The sequence below is a fragment of the Chrysemys picta genome, chromosome 3 (assembly GCF_011386835.1).
Source record: "Chrysemys picta bellii isolate R12L10 chromosome 3, ASM1138683v2, whole genome shotgun sequence".
NCBI classification, from domain to species: Eukaryota; Metazoa; Chordata; order Testudines; family Emydidae; genus Chrysemys; species Chrysemys picta.
In genome coordinates this window covers 68,851,792-68,868,235 of record NC_088793.1, presented here as the reverse complement: position 1 = coordinate 68,868,235, position 16,444 = coordinate 68,851,792, and positions in this window count along the sequence as shown.

Genomic DNA, 16,444 nt, shown 5'->3' with positions numbered 1-16,444 from the left:
TGGGAACTTTTGAATTTCATTTCCTGTTTGGTCAGCATGGCAAGCTTAGCAGCACAGGTGACCATGCAGTCAGGGCCATCCTTAGGCATAGGCAACATAGGCAGCTGCCTAGGGCACCTGAAAATTTGGGGCACCACTGGGTCTTAGTGTCCACCCTCCCATCTTTCCTATCCGTGTTCTGACCCTTCCTGCAGGCTCCCACAGCTGGCTGCTGCAGCCTGGTGAGCCTTCCTCGGGAAGGGATCTAGTAGTTAAAAGTGAAAAAGTCTCCAGCCTGCCAGATCTATCAGCACGACACTGAAAGTGTTAAAGAGCCATTCAAGGGGTAATGAAGCCCTTTAACAGGCATTTGCCAAACCCCAGGTATATACTGTCAGTTTCTGACCTTACTGACGCAAACAGTTGTGCATTACTGTAATATTTACTCAGAACATGTCAGTCTACAGGACCTTAGCTTAAAATTTGCTTTAAAAATATTTCATTAGTGAGTTGGTGAAGATTATAAAATCACATCTCTAAAAATTCCTTGCATAGATTTTTACATGCACAATCATTTTAGCCTTAAACGCTTGGATCTTCAGGCATATAGTTTTTTAAATAAATCCTTCAAAAGACCACCCTTATCTAAAATACACATTTTAATTACTATAGTAAAAAAACCCTGCTTCCAAAGTTTTCCTGTCCTTTCTGTCCATTCCTTTCCCCCTTCACCTCCTCTGCCCCCAACCCCCACATTGAAGAGAGCCCTTAAAGGGACAACAGCCTTTTGCTTCCAGATAGCTGGACAAAGAGTTTCCCTTTCTTTACTTCTGACTATCTGATGAACTAGTTTTAAGAGAACCCTCCAGCAAAATCAGTACCTTAACAAAGGATTTTATATCTTACTATGCCTAAAATCTTCGGAAACATATTTTTTAAAGTTGGTGAAATTTCATAAACATGTTTATTATGGAGATCACACAAAGTAAATTAGCGTTCCCTTTTTCTAAAAGCAATGAACATTGTTATGAACACACTAAACCTCTGTAACTGGTTAATTTAAAATAATGTCTGTTTCAGTGAGTTAAATATGTAGTAATCTGGAATGATTCCTTTATGAAGGCTTAAGAGTACATTTAAAATATAAAATCAGCTTAGAAATATTGATTAAGAAAATGTAAAACAGAGAAGAGCTGCATCATGTATTCCATAATTAATGTTGTATTCAGCAAGACAGCTGACTCACCCTTACTACAAAGTTTTTGCAAATAAATGTCTCACAGACTTCTGGGCATATCAAAAAACCTGTGACTGACATTTTTTATTCCCAAATTTAGTGCTTTTAATTAGGTACCTTCTGCATGTCCATTCTGCGTGAGGGAGAGGGTACAGGGGAACTGTGACTCTCCACCACCGTGAGGCGGGCTGGGCGTCTCGTTATCCTTTCTGCCTTGTCCCTCCACCCATCCCCCCGCCCCCACCGGGCTGCAAGCTCAGGCTGCTGTCAGGCATAGGGGCACCAGTTTAATAATACTGCGTAGCCTCCCATAATCCTCAGGACGGCCCTGTATGGAGTCCCAGAATCACAAACGAGCTCCAGCATGGAGCGAACAGGAGACACTGGATCTGTATGGGGAGAAGAATCTGTGCAGGTAGAACTTTGATCAAAAAGAAGAAATGCTAATATATGCCAAAATTGCACAGGGCATGATGGACAGAGGCTACAACAGGGACACACAGCAGTGCCGCGTGATAGTCAAGGAGCTCGGACAAGCCTACCAAAAGACAAAGGAGGCATACAGTCGCTCCGGGTCAGAGTCCCATATATGCTGCTTCTATGATCAGCTGCATGGCATTCTAGGGGGGGACCCTACCACTACCCCACCACTGTCCATGTACACCTGCAAGGGGGGAGTCTCACGCAACACGGAGGAGGATTTTGTGGATGAGGAAGAGGAGGAGGAGGAGAATGCGCAGCAGGCAAGTGGTGAATCAGTTCTCCCCAGCAGCCAGGACCTTTTCATCACCCTGGAGCCAATCCTAAGGCGGGATCCCCCGACACCTCTGGTGAGGGAACATCTCCGTCCCTGAGTTTATCACAGATTAGAAGGCGAAAAAAAAGCACTCGTGGTGACAAGTTTTCCGAGCTCATGCAGTCCTCCTGCACTGATAGGGCACAGCTAAATGCATGGAGGCATTCAGTGGCAGAGTCCAGGAAAGCAGTAAGTGAGCACGATGAGAAGAAGCAGGATACGATGCTGAGGCTAATGGGGGAGCAAACAGACATGCTCAGGTGTCTGGTGGAGCTGCAGGAAAGCCAACAAGAGCACAGATGCCCCCTGCATCCACTGTACAACCGCCTGCCCTCCTCCCCAAGTTCCATATCCTCCTCACCCAGATGCCCAAGAACTCCGAGGGGGAGGCTCCGGGCACCCAGCCACTCCACTCCAGAGGGTGGCCCAAGCAACAGACGGCTGTCATTCAAACAGTTCTGATTTGTAGTGTGGCTACAATAAGCAATGTGGCTTTGTCCTCCCCTCCTCCCCCACCCCAACCTACCCCATCTGGGCTACCTTATCAGTTATCTCCCTTTTCTTTTAATTAGTAAAGAAAGAATGCATGGTTTCAAAACCATAGTGACTTTATTTCCTTTGCCAGCTGTGATCAAAGGGGGAGGGTGGTTGGCTTACAGGGAATTAAAGTCAACAAAGAGGGTGGGTTTGCATCACACACAACTGTCACACTGTAGCCTGGCCAGTCATGAAACTGGTTTTCAAAGCCTCTCTGTGCGCCTCAGTGCGCCTACCTGTGTTCTTCTAATCATCCTGGTATCTGGCTGTTCAGAATTGGCAGCCAGGTGATTTGCCTCAATCTCCCACCCGGCCATAAACCTCTTCCCCCTTACTTTCACAGATATTATGGAGCACACAGCAAGCAGAAATAACCATGGGAATATTGTTTGCTCTGAGGTCTGACCTAGTCAGCAAACAGCACCAGCGAGCTTTTAAATGTCCAAAGGCACATTCTACCACCATTCTGCACTTGCTTTTTAGTTGAACTGCTCCTTACTAGTCACTACCCTTGATAGCAGAATGTCAGTGATTGCATTGGCTACTTGAATCACAGCAGTCCCCACAGTAGATTTGCCCACTCCAAATTGATTCCCGACGGACCGTAGCAGTCAGGTGTTGCAAGCTTCCACAGGGCTATTGCCACTCGCTTCTCAACTGTCGGGACAACTCTCATCTTGGTATTTCTGTGCTTCAGGGCGGGGAAAGCAACTCACAGAGTTCCAGGAAAGTTTCGCGGCCACTGGGAATCATCCCATACGCGCAACACTATGCGGTCCCACCAGTCTGTGCTTGTTTGCTGGGCCCAGAATCGGCGTTCCACTGTATCAACCAGCCCCACTGCTGCCATGATGTCCCAATTGCCACATCCCATGCTTTCAGGAACGTCTGTGTCCATGTCCTCCTCACAATCATCCTCGTGCTGCCGTCTCTTAGCCAGGTTCTGCACATACTGCAGTATAATGTGCGAGGTGTTTACAATGCTTGCAACAGCAGTGGTGAGCTGAGCGGGCTCCATGCTATGGCGTCTGTACGGGTAACCCAGGAAAAAAGGCGCGAAATGATTGTCTGCAGTTGCTTTCACAGAGGGAAGGAGGGAGGAAGGGGAGACTGACGACATGTACCCAAAACCACCCGCGACAATGTTTTTGCCCCATCAGGCATTGGGAGCTTAACCCAGAATTCCAATGGGCAGTGGAGACTGTGGGATAGCTACCCACAGTGCACCGCTCCGTGAGTCGATGCTAGCCACGGTAGCGAGGACGCACTCCGCCGACTTAATGTGCTTAGTGGGGACATACACAATCGACTGTATAAAATGGATTTCTAAAAATCAACTTCTATAAAATCGACCTAATTTCATAGTGTAAACATACCCAAAAGTGCCAGCTGCGAGAGAAAAAAAAATCTTAATTGTTAACTAAAGCCAAATTTTAATCCTGTTAGGACTCGGAATGAACCAAACTAGTTTGATGAATTGTTGTTTGTTAACCATGCCACATCCGTGGATACTTGTAATGCACTGGCTAAGTATGTGTATCTTCATTGCTGTCTAATGCTGAATGGAATGACAGGGGAAATTGTCTCGCTAGTTACTGGACCATAGAGGATACAAGTTTTAATATTGCAGCTACTTGTGGAGGTTTCCCTTCAGCTCATATGTCAGGAACTTGTGATTCTGGAACTGAAAATGCTGGTTCTATCTGTGATTGTGCATGTGTCCAGTTTAAAAGATTGTGATGTCTATATGTGTACAGCACATGGATCTGCTATCAGTTATTGTTGTGGTTTGTTTGGTTTTCCTTGTCATCTCAGGAATGACAAGGCAGCCTCAAAAATGCTGATTTGAGGATGCCCTGGAGGTTCTGATTACTTCTTGAAAGTATAACATTATAAAAGTATAAAACATCTAAAGTTTGCAAACAGTAAAATGCAAGTCTATGAAGACTAGGGGTGTGTTCTGCTTCCAGACCAATGTTTTGCACAGTCCTGTTCTAGGCAAGGGCTCAGTTTTGCTATGGTTTTTAGTTTAATTAGCTGTGATTTTGTATGTGTTAACCTATCAAGTCCATTATTGCTCTTAGTGGTTCTCACAGTGGTCTGTGACAAACCACCAGAACATCTGGAGCTTTCTGGGGGATTGGGAGGGAAATGCAGCCATAACTGGATCTTGCTTCTGAAAAGGACTGCACACTGAAAATGTTGGTGAACCACAATTCTAGAATATGTCATAGTTTCAATCGACCTCCAAAAACGTACCTAGATTATTTTGCTGGTGCAAAAAAGGGAGGCGGTCTGACCTAGTGTACAGGGCACTGGATTGAGATTTAGGAGAGCTGAGTTCTAGTCCCGATTTTATCACTAGCCTGGTGGGTGCAAGTCACTTCACCTTCCTGTGCCTCAGTTTCCCCATCTGTAAAATGGGGATAATGATAGAGCCCTCCTTCATAATCACTTTGTGATCTACTGATGAAAATCAGTATACAGGAGCTAAGTGTTTATTATCCATTTATGCACCAACGACCTGATCTAAAGCCTGTCAAAGTCAGTGGAACGTCTTCCTATTGACTTCAGTGAGCTTTGGATCTATTCCCAAATCTTACATTTTGTGTGAGCAAAATGGAGCAAATCTACTTCTTTTGTGAGTGAAGAAACCCTTAGTTATGCACTCAAGTGGATGCATATTTTTAGAGGGCTGTTGGAAGTGTGAAATAGTAGGTGTACTTTCGAGGTGCTTTTTCAAAAAGATAATTTAAAAATTTCTTTGAGTAATTTTTAATATCTCGTAGGGCTAAATTGTTAGATTTCAAACAAAAAAATGGCTTTCAACGTCTAACAAGTTTTTTGAGCTAAACTCTGATGTAGTTACTGTGACAAGAATGCTTGAAATATAAATATTCTCTTCCACTTCTCAGTGGGAGAGACTGTCTGGCAACCTGTTAAGATAGCAGCTATATTTTCTACACCAAAATCATATAGTGTAGCTATGCACAGGTGTAATTCCTACTTAAAGCACAGATGACATCTAAACACAATGAAGGAGGACAGTGTCTTTCTGTGGTTGTTTTGTTTTTGTTGCTTTTTAGAAGATCCAGAATACCGCTGAGAGTCTCCTTATGTTGAGAGAAATGACACCTCCCCAGTGATTGAACAAACCACTGCAGAAGCGAGTCTTTTGAGAACAAGAAGAGGACATATCAGAAGGCTCTCGAGGTTCCAAGAGTGCAGTTATTGACAGATATCCAGTAAGGGTCCTAATAATTCTCTCCTATGAGAGACGGGCTCTCCTTGGGGTTAAGGCACTGCACTGGGGTGCAGGATGTTTGGGTTAACTGCTGAGCTCTGCCACACACTCCATGTGTGGTTTTGGGCAAGTCATTTAATCTCTGTGTCTCAGTTTCCCATCTTTAAAATGGGTTTAATACTCCCTTTCTCTATCTTGTCTACCTAGATTTGGGACAGGGATCTCGCCTATTGTGTGTGTGTGTGTGTGTGTGTGTGTGTGTTTGAACAGTTCCCAGCACAATGGGGCCCCGATCTGAGTTGGAGATGCTAGGCACTTCTATACACTAATAATCTCTCTAGGGAGTTCAGGGGGCCTACACTGACTGCCAGCCTAGATGTCTTCATTTGTGTGGTTTAACTGTCTCTATTAGTTTGGGTTTGTTGTTCTTGGCCAGTATCAAGGTCAATTGCAATTATTACATTGTTTTATTTGCATTTGATTTCGAAAAAAGTGGGGGTGGGGGAGGGAAGATGTAGCCACTAGCAACAGTTGATACTGCCCCCTACCATATGCCAGGTGAACTAATTTTTTGTAACTCTGACCCATGTCACGTGACTGAAGCCTGGAAATAAAGACCGGTGTCTTATCAGCTCTCCTGTGTGTCACAGCTTTACTACAAACCTTGGTGGCAAAGATTTGGAGCTTATGTAGGGAGTGCACATCCCATGAGCAAAGCACAGTTCTGTGGTGGGTTCTGTTTGCCCCAACACACATGTTGCAAACCAGGAAAGGGCTTGAAGGATCTACTGCTATATAGATTCTGTCCTATCCATCCTTCCCATGCGGTGGAGGGGGGCCCCACAGAGCCATTGGGTCGATTGCACTTTAGGGCTGTAATAAGAACTGTGGAGTGGCTCTGTTGCCATGCTATTGCCTGGTGGGGAAGGAGAAGGAAGGAATTCTCACCAACATCTAGTACTACTGAGGCTGGCCACTGGGCTGAGGATCTGCCCTTGTGTGTGTGCTTTTTTTTTTTTTTGGATGACTGATAGATAAGTACTTGGCAATGGCTGTTGTCAAGAATCATGGTCACTGATGTGAAACCTGTTAGAAAATCACGCTACCAAGCCCCAGCTGTTGCACACTGGCATTAATGGTTATGATTTGTGGTAGGTGTTATTGATTCTTTCTTTAATTGTTGTCAGTGCAACCTTGTAATTGACTGAATATGGAATATTAGCTGGCACTGCCATTGTTTGCTTTGATTTACTGTGTATGGACTGTGTTTACTCTCAGTAGCTTTAACATACTTTTATGTATTGTCAATAAACCCTCTAGTCTGAACAAACTGGTGATGATGTTTGTATTAGGATAATGGCTTGTTTCCAGACAGGATCAATGGGAACAGAGAATTTCACATACTTTCCTTTTTTAAAAAAGTCTAAATCTCCCATTCTGTTATGTTTCTCTCGGGGGGAGGGTGGTGGAGAAGCAGGTTTCATTGTCCTGGTTTAGGAAATGGGGAGATCTGACAATGAGCTCTCACAGTCAGAGCTCATATATAGCTGAGGCATTTTACAATGGGAGTGGGATGGTTTACTATTGCCCCATTGATACTTGGGGGGTTTACATGCCTAAGGAGTTAAGTTAGGAACTCTCCCATGCAGCAATGGGCAGGAGAGTCCTGTGGGAGCTCATGGAGATCCATTGTGAAAATACTACCACCAAGAGGAGTTCTACACCTTCACCCCTGCAGAGACAGCGTTGTATTAGAGTCCCGTGTCTCTAGCTTCTTCAGGCAGGTCATTGCCGCTGCTGCTTCTCTACAGCTGGCAGCAGCCTCTTCTTGCTCTACTGGCTCCTCCATTCTCCCTTTCCTAGTCTGACTTACTATAGTACAGGAGCAGCAGGGCCAGCAGACAGGAGGCAGCTAGCTGTAGAGCTCATATGTCAACGTCTGGCCTCCAGCGTCAGTTCTCCAAGGTGAAGCCCAAGGTGGGAACTTCCTGGGGCAAAGACTAACGACACTGAGGATGGATGCTTACAGTAGAAAATAGACAGCTACCCCAGGGGATCAGGTGCTCACCTGCGTTCAATTCCCTGCTCCACCCCAGACTTCCCGTGTGACCTTAGTCCTTTGGTGCCTCACTTCCCCCCTCTGTCAAGCTCTTCCCTGCCTCACAGGTGTGTTGTAAGGATGAACACATTAAAGATTGTGAGGTGCTCATATACTACAGTAATGGGGGGTTTATAAGTACCTAAGGATGATGGGAAGAGATATTTTATCGGGTGTGAGATCCTGAAGAAAACAAGCAGGAGAATTCAGATCCTTGGGGGCACAAGGGAAGAAGGAGTTAGTATTTTTCAAAAATTAATTACACCTACGTTTTCTTTTTAAACTACAAAATAATGGAAAACTTGCTATCACCTTAGCTATGGTTAGACAGTTGTGGGGTCAGGCCACAAAATACTGACCTACTTGGCTGGTTGTTTACAAGGTGTTTTGAAGAGGAGAAAAGGGGGAAATGTGCTATTCTTCTAAATTGTAGGACAGAACACAATCTTTTATTGATCATTATTGAAAATACAGCAGGTACAGATACACCATTCTTTACCAGAGAGTAGGACAACGGCTGTGGCATAATCAAAGGATTGTAACTTGTATATAAGCACTAGACAAAGTCCTCCATGCCTGGGAACCACTTCTGCAATCCTAAGTAAATGTCTGCAACCAAATCCATATTTAGATGAAGTATTTTTTTCCCCCTGACTGCTTCAGATTAAATGGCTAGTCACAAAAAGAAATTCTGACATCTGAAACAAAGGGAAAAAAAGAGTACTCCTTGTAATTCAAAATAAAAAAGTAGCAATAACTCTTGTATCCCTCAAATATAAGTGTGTGAATAACAAAATGATGGATAGCATTAAAATGTACATAAGTAAAAGGAAAACCATAATAGAGACCAGTAAACTTGAAGCGAATGGGAAAAATTCTCAGAGTGTGAGAGGCTGATTTGTTATATAGCAGAAAAATAAGCCTGTCTGGGCTTATCCATGCACCCCAGTAGCTTGTCAGATTGCTTCTGTTATAAATGAGTGAGATTGTTTCTGGTTGTATCACAAAAGAGAGAGTCAGTTGCCTGGAACATTTTATTGCTCTGAGCAAGTTATTGTGGATAATCTTGGAAGGAAACAATAACTTCTTGTTAGACTTCTGGAAAGGTCACCTCTGTTAATTGCCAGTAATTAAGACTTGTACCCTGTGATGTCTTGGATGAATTTCTTTGTGCTCTTTTAAAAACTGATAGCTGGCAGTTGCGCCATTCCATCTTAAACTGTCATCCAAGTATAAAACAATGGTTTACAAAAGAACTCTCCCCTCTTTCTCCCCAAGGTAGATTTTATTTCTGAACTGAGGAAAGGAATGTGGTTTATAAAGTGTAGTTGAAAGAACAGTCTCTCTCTTTTTTTTAAACTCATCTAATCCAAACAGGGTCACCCAGAGGATTCAGGGGGCCTGGGGCAAAGCAATTTTGGGGGCCCTTTCCATAAAAAGAAGTTGCAATACTATAGAATACTATATTCTTGTGGGGGCCCTTGTGGGGGCCCCTGTGGGGCTGGGACAATTTGTCCCACTTGCCACACCCCCACCCCCGGGCGGCCCTGATTCCAAAAATGTCCATGTATAGTCATAAGATATAGTACTTTAAAAGATTTGAGTACCCCAAGAACATGGGAGCTTGTGCCTAATTGAAGTAATTTCCTGCATGACAAATTACTCAACAATACGTGAAGTAGCTGTTCTGTATGTTTTCTCTTTAGCATGATGCTGGTGATTGGAGTGGGACAAAATGTGTTACAATTACCTGCCCTATTTTATTGGTTTGTTTTGTGGAAACCAAAATGTGCACATGGAAAAAACCAAAAGATTCAAAGCTAGGTTTGAATTTGAGAGTTTCTCATCTCTCCCACTCCAGTCAAGTTCACTGAATATCTTGGGAAGTGAAAGAATCTGACCTTGGGGGAAGAAGTGAGACCAGTCAGGGTTAACGTGTCAGGAGATATCCAAGGCCTTAGAAGGCAGCACAAGAGGAGCTGTAATTTCTGTCTACAGAAGTACCAGAGAGTGAGCTTTTAAGAGGTATGGGGTCATGGTGACCCACTGTTAGTGTTAATGATGTATTATACCTTTCATTCTAAAGGTTCACAAAGCATTTTACAAATCACATACAGTATATGGCTATCACTTAGCTACCACTGAAATAGTGTCATTTTCCAGAAAACTACATGATATTATGGGATATGCACAGCAACACTACAGTAGTTTGGGTTCACAAACCAGATCCTAACCTGCAACTCCACCACCTGAAATTAAGATGCATGGTGTTACCCTGTAGCTACAATAGGAAGAAGGTAGGGGTTAGCTAGCATGTGATAGCTTAGCACAATGGGGTCCTGGTCCTTCATTACAGCTCCTAAATGCTACTGTAATACAAATAATGGTTTATTCCTCCTAAAAGTTAGGAGTGTATGAAAATCCAGGAGGAAGAAGATACCAAAGAATCTGAGAGTAGTGTGATAAGTGATTAAGAAGGGAAGATGTGAAAGCAATATTTTCTTTAGATCATAAAAATAAGGGTTCATATTGTCATCCAGTACATGTTTTCAATGAGATGGTAGTTATATTTTTTTACTCAGAGTAATAGATGTAGAAATATTTAAGAAGATGAATATATAAAGTAAACTCCCGTCACCACTGGGCAAGATCCTCTGCAGGTGTAAATCAACTGATTCAATGCAGCGATGTCATCTGAAGATCTTGCCCATGAAAAATATAGGATGAGAGATGGCATAATTGGGAGGAAACTATGCTTCCAAGTCTTGATAATGCTCACTGAAGTCAATGGGATTCTTTCTGCTCACTTCAGTGAGCATTGGGTCAGATCCACAATGACTAAGTAGTGGTCCTTGTTGAATTACATGGTTGGGCTAGAACCCAAGTTAAATGAGGTTAAATCTTACTGATCTATTCACAAGATCTTGTTGATATGATTAGACACCTCATTCTAATTCATTTTGAAATGAGTTTTGCAAGTGCGGTATTAGATTGTAGGGAGAGGGGGAACAAATATTTTTAGCACATCAGACAATCGTGTAATTTACAAAGAAGTGAAAAAGTTCCTGTGGAAAAACAAGTAGATCTTGTCAGTGTAACATGTTCATCTTTAGGGTAATATATAGGCACCTTAAAGAATAACTTTCCAGCTGATAAACTAGCATTTAGCCAACTAAATAAATTTTTAAAAAATGAGTGGGCCTCCGGAGTAGACCTGATAGTAATTACAAAGGGAATATTGTTTTCAGCTGGATTCTTATGTAATACATGCTTGTAAATTATTGGCTAGTCTAATAAAAGGTATCACTATATCTACCATGTCCACTAAAGCAATAAAGCAATTTAAGATAGTTCTTCCCATAGATCACTTAGATGTATAAAATGTGAACTAAAACAGCATATCTGATATTGACGTTTGAAGTGATTAAACAGACTACACAAAGCACACAAGCAATCTCTCCGCTTGTACTGGAAGATTGTATTTCCCCTCAACACTGTAGTACTGTTTGTTTTCTGATAATGGAAACTAAATACAGATAAAATGGAATGGTCTGTAAAAGCAGGAAATAGAATTACTAAAAATACTTGTTCTCTTAACATCTAGTGTCAAAATGAACCCAGTGATTCTGGCAGTAGTTTGCTTCACTCCTTGTTAAATGTACAGGAAAAAGGCTGCACGTAGGTGGAAAAATAGTATATGACAACTATAGGGGGCTGGGTGACTCAGGGGCTTGGTAATAAGATATTAACAATTAGCCTTTTATACTTGAAGCTTTTTCGGGCAGGGATTTTCTTTTTAACTGTCTCTTAAAGGTGCAGGCTCAACATCATCTCTGCCTCCTTGAAGATCAGCATGCTAATCTTCATTGTACTATTGTGTTTGCTGCCCCTGCCAGAGGCTCTGCGCTCTTGGTTCACCCCTCCATAAAAAGGGGTCCTGCTGGAAGGGAAGAACAGTGAGTTTGGATCTCCAGAGGTTGTCTAGAGAGGCCTCCCATAATCAGCTATAGGCAGAACAGCGAGAGTTGGTCCTCCAGTGCCTAGAAGGGCTGGGAGCAGGCAGAGGCCAATCAGAATCCAGCAGGCCAGATAAAAAGGGCTGGCTGCTTCTACTAGGCTAGGGGCTAGCTTTGCGTGAAGCCAGAACCTTGTCCTATCCTGGTCCAGTCAGGGGCCTAAAATCAAGAGAACTATTGTTTTGTTATGGACTATAAGGCCCAGTTAGCTACTTTGAGTTCATCATGAATTTGCTTTTTTCTGTATGCCTGACCAGGCTTGAATGACTCTTATACTGTAATACTGTTAAAAATGGAAGATATTGGGGGCATTGGGAAGGCCTGGGAGGAAAAATCAGGCATTGTTTGGCCCATGTTAAACTTAGGTTGGCAGAGAGACATCCAGGAGGAGATGTGAGAGAGATGGGCTGAGAAATAGGACTGGTTAGAAAGAGTCAGGAGTGGAAAGGTAGATTTGTGAGTTGGCGGTGTAAAGATGGTGGTTGAAGCTGTGTAAGTAGAGATCAGCCAAAGAAAAGTGTAGGCAGTGAAGAGGAAGGGGTCAAGAACAGATCTGTGTGATCCCGTCAGAGAGTAGGAAAGACAAATGGGAGAAGATCTAAGCAAATAGATGCAGAAAGAGTCACATGAGAGGTAGGAAGAGAAGCAGCCAAGGACAGTATATTTGAAAACAAAAGGACATGATTTTGAAGGAAGATGGATGTGATTAACAGTGTGAAAAGGAGCAGAGAGGTCAGGAAGGAGGAAGATAAAGTGGGGGCCCTGGGATTTGACGATGAAGCGGTCATTACAGATCTTGTTGAGAGCAGTTTCAGTGCTGTGGAATGGCTGGAAGCCTGACTGGGGAGCATCCAGGATGGAACTGGAGGGAGGTATCTGAAGCAATGGTTGCAGCAATCACAAAGCAAAAAGTTCTCAATTGTTCTCTACCCCTTTATAAATCAACGGAGACTGAAACCATAAAATGAAGTTACGAGACAGTGGTGCCATGTTAATGAATGTTTTTTATTTGCATCAATTAGTTCCAATCAAGTTAAATGCTTAGTGGAACTGTTTTCAGCTTTGGTTGGTGTGTGTGTGTGTGTGTGTGGGGGGGGAATCATAGAATCATAGACTTTAAGGTCAGAAGGGACCATTATGATCGTCTAGTCTGACCTCCTGCACAACGCAGGCCACAGAGTCTCACCCACCCACTCCTGTATCAAACCCCTAACCTATGTCTGAACTATTGAAGTATTCAAACCGTGGCTTAAAGACTTCAAGATGCAGAGAATCCTCCAGCAAGTGACCCATGCTCCACGCTGCAGAGGAAGGCGAAAACCCCCACAGGGCCTCTGTCAATCTGCCCTGGAGGAAAATTCCTTCCCAACTCCAAATATGGTGATCAGATAAATCCTGAGCATGTGGGCAAGACTCAGCCAGACACTCAGCAAAGAATTCTCTGTAGTAACTCAGATCCCACCCCATCTAATATCCCATCACAGGCCATTGGGCATATTTACTGCTAATAGTCAAAGATCAATTAATTTCCCAAATTAGGCTATCCCATCATACCATCCCCTCCATAAACTTATCAAGCATAGTCTTGAAGCCAGATATGTCTTTTGTCCCCACTGCTCCCCTTGGAAGGCTGTTCCAGAACTTCCCTCCTCTGATGGTTAGAAACCTTCATCTAATTTCAAGTCTAAACTTCCTGATGGCCAGTTTATATCCATTTGTTCTTGTGTCCACATTGGTACTGAGCTTAAATAATTCCTCTCCCTCCCTGGTATTTATCCCTCTGATATATTTATAGAGAGCAATCATATCTCCCCTCAGCCTTCTTTGGTTAGGTCAAACAAGCTGAGCTCTTTGAGTCTCCTTTCATAAAACAGGTTTTCTATTCCTCGGATCATCCTAGTAGCCCTTCTCTGTACCTGTTCCAGTTTGAATTCATCCTTCTTAAACATGGGAGACCAGAACTGCACACAGTATTCCAGATGAGGTCTCACCAGTGCCTTGTATAACGGTACTAACACCTCCTTATCTCTACTGGAAATACCTTGCCTGATGCATCTGAAGACCGCATTAGCTTTTTTCACGGCCATATCACATTGGCGGCTCATAGTCATCCTGTGATCAACCAATACTCCGAGGTCCTTCTCCTCCTCTGTTACTTCGAACTGATGCGTCCCCTGCTTATAACAAAAATTGTTATGAATCCCTAAATGCATGACCTTGCACTTTTCATTATTAAATTTCATCCTATTACTATTACTCCAGTTTACACGGTCATCCAGATCTTCCTGTATGATATCCTGGTCCTTCTCTGTATTGGCAATACCTCCCAGCTTTGTGTCATCCGCAAACTTTATTAGCACACTCCCACTTGTTGTGCCAAGGTCAGTAATAAAAAGATTAAATAAGATTGGTCCCCAAACTGATCCCTGAGGAACTCCACTAGTAACCTCCCTCTAGCCTGACAGTTCACCTTTCAGTTTGACCTGTTGTAGTCTCCCCTTTAACCCGTTCCTTATCCACCTTTAAATTTTCATATTGATCCCCATCTTTTCCAATTTAGCTAGTAATTCCCATGTGGAACCGTATCAAATGCCTTACTGAAATAGAGGTAAATTAGATCCACTGTGTTTCCTTTGTCTAAAAAATCTGTTACCTTCTCAAAGAAGGAGATCAGGTTGGTTTGGCACGATCTACCTTTTGTAAAACCATGTTGTATTTTGTCCCAATTACCATTGACCTCAATGTCCTTAACTACTTTCTCCTTCAAATTTTTTTCCAAGACCATGCATACTACAGATGTCAAACGAACAGGCCTGTAGTTACCTGGATCATTCCCCCCCCCCCCCTTTCTTAAAAATAGGAACTATGTTAGCAATTCTCCAGTCATACGGTACAACCCCTGTACAGGATGTCTTCATCAATGTGGTGTCTTCATCATTTGTTAGAAAATGTAACTCTGTGTTTAGCTGATGACTTAATTAGAAAATCTCTAGTCAGCTGGCAATGAATGTTAAGTCATTATTTAACAGGAAAATGTGAAAGTTATGTTTCCATCTGTTTTTACTATTAATTATCTCAGAGTATTAAAATTAAATAAAATCTTAAACCTAACACTAATTGGTAGTTTGAGTGGTTTTGGCAGTAAGTTGCTGGAGGGAAGAGGATTCAATGAAAAGAAATTAATGTTGTGCAGCTCTTGAATTTTACAGCTTTTGTATCTGTTTTGGAAGCCTTCTGCATACCTACAATAGCTGCTGTGAAAGAGTGATTAGCAAATTTTCTATCCTCCAGCACTACTTGTCTCTTTAGACAAGTATCAGTACAGGCCACCTAATACTTTAAATCAAGAAATTACTGTTGAAACGCCTCTCCCCGGTGCAGCCACTTCAGTCCCTTTCCCCTCTCCTTCTCATGTCAGAGAGGTGTGTGTGTGTGTGTGTGTGTGTGGTGTGTGTGTAATTTAAACAGGCTATATTTGCCCCTATGTTACAGTGTTAGAAAGGTTTCCTCTAGTGGAAAGTCTAACTGGAGGGGCATGGCTGTGTAGGCTGCCCACAACCCCCACTCAGCTGGGGCCCTTCAACAAGCGAGTGCAGCTCTAAGCACTAGCTGAGGAGGGAGTATGGACACGATGGTCAAGGCATGAGCCTCTGTCAAAAGGGCACCTCTGGAGCCTATCTGCATGTAAAGCATTGGGCATCCTTCTTTGATGTGTGAGCCCTAGGGACAAATGGTGGACATAGTGGCCCCCTTGGCACAGGGGCATGTGATTAGCACATCTGCCCTGCCAGGAGGGAGTCAAGCCCAGGAACAGTCATCTGACTCCCTGGTGCCAGTGCCAAAAAGTTTCAAGATCCCTGCTTTGGCAGCTGCAGGAGAAGTTTCAGAGTCAGAGAGCATTGTGATGACAACTAGTGCCATCCTCAAGGGGACCAAGTCCATATAGGACAAGAAGGGTGTTCCAGCGAAGTATCGATTGTTTCAAGTTCAGAGCAGTCAGATATGCCTTAATGGCATTGGTGCCCAACCTTGTCAGCCGGGCTGTGCTAGTTATGGCCACAATACCTTGGCAGTGGTTTGTATCAGACCCTCCCCACTTCCTGAGGGAACTCAAATCTTCTCTGCTTATGGGTGGAGAAGAGCCTATTGTCCTTTTGAGCCCTGCATGTAAAAGGGAAGCTGGATGTTCAAGCAGGCTAGCTGAGCAGACAAGTGATAGATAGGCTTAATCTGATGGTATCCAGTTTGCAAATTAATTCCACTCAATAACCGACCTAAAAGTGGCAATTCTTCAACAACAAAAACTTCAAAAACAGACTCCAATGTGAAACTGCAGAACTGGAATTAATTTGCAAACTGGATACCATCAGATTAGGCCTGAATAAAGACTGGGAGTGGTTGGGTCATTACAAAACCTAAACTTAATTTCCCCATTACTAATTTTTCCTTACTGTTAGTCACACCTTCTTGTCAACTGTTTGTAATGGGCCACTCTCTTACCGCTTCAAAAGTTATTTTCCTCCCTTGGTATCCTGGT